This window comes from Danio rerio, chromosome 21, assembly GCF_052040795.2.
Source record: "Danio rerio strain M-AB ecotype USA chromosome 21, GRCz13ab, whole genome shotgun sequence".
NCBI classification, from domain to species: Eukaryota; Metazoa; Chordata; class Actinopteri; order Cypriniformes; family Danionidae; genus Danio; species Danio rerio.
The window spans coordinates 19,832,501-19,835,000 of NC_141041.1; the positions used below are offsets into that span (position 1 = coordinate 19,832,501).

General features: G+C 40.7%; 9 non-coding genes across 9 annotated transcripts; all 9 read left to right on the forward strand.

Annotated features, from left to right (window-relative positions):
* The first annotated feature begins 114 nt into the window (after window positions 1-114).
* trnaa-ugc (transfer RNA alanine (anticodon UGC)) lies at window positions 115-186 on the forward strand. The gene has a single exon. It is a non-coding gene; the product is annotated as a tRNA-Ala (tRNA).
* A 212-nt stretch (window positions 187-398) lies between these two features.
* On the forward strand, window positions 399-470 carry trnaa-ugc (transfer RNA alanine (anticodon UGC)). The gene has a single exon. It is a non-coding gene; the product is annotated as a tRNA-Ala (tRNA).
* Window positions 471-682: 212 nt separating this feature from the next.
* On the forward strand, window positions 683-754 carry trnaa-ugc (transfer RNA alanine (anticodon UGC)). The gene has a single exon. It is a non-coding gene; the product is annotated as a tRNA-Ala (tRNA).
* Window positions 755-966: 212 nt separating this feature from the next.
* Window positions 967-1,038, forward strand: trnaa-cgc (transfer RNA alanine (anticodon CGC)). Its single transcript has one exon. It is a non-coding gene; the product is annotated as a tRNA-Ala (tRNA).
* A 212-nt stretch (window positions 1,039-1,250) lies between these two features.
* On the forward strand, window positions 1,251-1,322 carry trnaa-ugc (transfer RNA alanine (anticodon UGC)). The gene has a single exon. It is a non-coding gene; the product is annotated as a tRNA-Ala (tRNA).
* A 226-nt stretch (window positions 1,323-1,548) lies between these two features.
* trnaa-ugc (transfer RNA alanine (anticodon UGC)) lies at window positions 1,549-1,620 on the forward strand. The gene has a single exon. It is a non-coding gene; the product is annotated as a tRNA-Ala (tRNA).
* Window positions 1,621-1,831: 211 nt separating this feature from the next.
* On the forward strand, window positions 1,832-1,903 carry trnaa-ugc (transfer RNA alanine (anticodon UGC)). The gene has a single exon. It is a non-coding gene; the product is annotated as a tRNA-Ala (tRNA).
* A 212-nt stretch (window positions 1,904-2,115) lies between these two features.
* On the forward strand, window positions 2,116-2,187 carry trnaa-cgc (transfer RNA alanine (anticodon CGC)). The gene has a single exon. It is a non-coding gene; the product is annotated as a tRNA-Ala (tRNA).
* Window positions 2,188-2,401: 214 nt separating this feature from the next.
* trnaa-ugc (transfer RNA alanine (anticodon UGC)) lies at window positions 2,402-2,473 on the forward strand. Its single transcript has one exon. It is a non-coding gene; the product is annotated as a tRNA-Ala (tRNA).
* Window positions 2,474-2,500: the final 27 nt, after the last annotated feature.

Here is a 2,500-nt window from a genome sequence, read left to right on the forward strand (position 1 = left end):
GTTCACTAAAATATGTTTGCCTTTTCTGCACAATCAGAATTGACATAAACATTTTGACGTTCTGTCCACCACAGTAAAAAGGCGGAATAAAAGAAAAATATTACTTTTTCAACTGGGGATGTAGCTCAGTGGTAGAGCACATGCTTTGCATGTATGAGGTCTTGGGTTCAATTCCCAGTATCTCCAAGAGCCTTTTGAGGTTCTGTCCACAGACGATAAACAGGGTTAAGAAAGTGGTGTATGGTCATAGGTTCAGTTGCAGCGTCTTCAATTGTCTTGAATCATTCACTAAAATATGTTTGCCTTTTCTGCACAATCAGAATTGACATAAACATTTTGACATTTTGTCCACCACAGTAAAAAGGCAAAATAAAAAGAAAATTATTCAACTTTCAACTGGGGATGTAGCTCAGTGGTAGAGCGCATGCTTCGCATGTATGAGGCCCTGGGTTCAATCCCCAGCATCTCCAAGAACCTTTTGAGGTTTTGTTCACAGACGATAAACAGGGTTAATAAAGCGGTGTATGGTCCTGGGTTTAGTTGCAGTGTCACCGTTTGTCTTGAATCATTCACTAAAATATGTTTGCCTTTTCTGCACAATCAGAATTGACATAAACATTTTGACATTCTGTCCACCACAGTAAAAAGGCGAAAAAAAAAGAAAATTATTCAACTTTCAACTGGGGATGTAGCTCAGTGGTAGAGCGCATGCTTTGCATGTATCAGGTCCTGGGTTCAATCCCCAGCATCTCCAAGAGCCTTTTGAGGTTCTGTCCATAGACGATGAACAGGGTTAGGAAAGCGGTGTATGGTCCTAGGTTCAGTTGCAGCATCTTCAATTGTCTTGAATCATTCACTAAAATATGTTTGCCTTTTCTGCACAATCAGAATTGACATAAACATTTTGACGTTCCGTCCACCACAGTAAAAAGGCGGAATAAAAAGAAAATTATTCAACTTTCGACTGGGGATGTAGCTCAGTGGTAGAGCGCATGCTTTGCGTGTATGAGGTCCTGGGTTCAATCCCCAGCATCTCCAAGAGCCTTTCAAGGTTCTGTCCACAGACGATAAGCAGGGTTAAGAAAGCAGTTTATGGTCCTAGGTTCAGTTGCAGCGTCATCAGTTGTCTTGAATCGTTCACTAAAATATGTTTGCCTTTTCTGCACAATCAGAATTGACATAAACATTTTGATGTTCTGTCTACCACAGTAAAAAGGCGGAATAAAAAGCAAAATATTACCTTTTCAACTGGGGATGTAGCTCAGTGGTAGAGCGCTTGCTTTGCATGTATGAGGTCCTGGGTTCAATCCCCAGCATCTCCAAGAACCTTTTGAGGTTTTGTCCACAGACAAACAGGGTTAAGAAAGCTGTTGATTTTGAGGGTTAAGAAAGCTGTCCTAGGTTCAGTTGCAGCGTCTTCAATTGTCTTGATTCATTCACTAAAATATGTTTGCCTTTTCTGCACAATCAGAATTGACATAAACATTTTGACATTCTGTCCACCACAGTAAAAAGGCGAAAAAAAAGAACAATATTCCCCTTTAAACTGGGGATGTAGCTCAGTGGTAGAGCACATGCTTTGCATGTATGACGTCCTGGGTTTAATCCCCAGCATCTCCAAGAGCCTTTTGAGGTTCTGTCCATATACGATGAACAGGTTTAGGAAAGCGGTGTATGGTCCTAGGTTCAGTTGCAGCATCTTCAATTGTCTTGAATCGTTCACTAAAATATGTTTGCCTTTTCTGCACAATCAGAATTGACATAAACATTTTGACGTTCTGTCCACCACAGTAAAAAGGCGGAATAAAAGAAAAATATTACTTTTTCAACTGGGGATGTAGCTCAGTGGTAGAGCACATGCTTTGCATGTATGAGGTCTTGGGTTCAATTCCCAGCATCTCCAAGAGCCTTTTGAGGTTCTGTCCACAGACGATAAACAGGGTTAAGAAAGTGGTGTATGGTCATAGGTTCAGTTGCAGCGTCTTCAATTGTCTTGAATCATTCACTAAAATATGTTTGCCTTTTCTGCACAATCAGAATTGACATAAACATTTTGACATTTTGTCCACCACAGTAAAAAGGCGGAATAAAAAGAAAATTATGCAACTTTCAACTGGGGATGTAGCTCAGTGGTAGAGCGCATGCTTCGCATGTATGAGGCCCTGGCTTCAATCCTCAGCATCTCCAAGAACCTTTTGAGGTTTTGTTCACAGACGATAAACAGGGTTAAGAAAGCGGTGTATGGTCCTGGGTTTAGTTGCAGTGTCACCGTTTGTCTTGAATCGTTCACTAAAATATGTTTGCCTTTTCTGCACAATCAGAATTGACATAAACATTTTGACATTCTGTCCACCACAGTAAAAAGGCAAAAAAAAAAAAGAAAATTATTCAACTTTCAACTGGGGATGTAGCTCAGTGGTAGAGCGCATGCTTTGCATGTATGAGGTCCTGGGTTCAATCCCCAGCATCTCCAAGAACCTTTTGAGGTTTTGTCCACAGA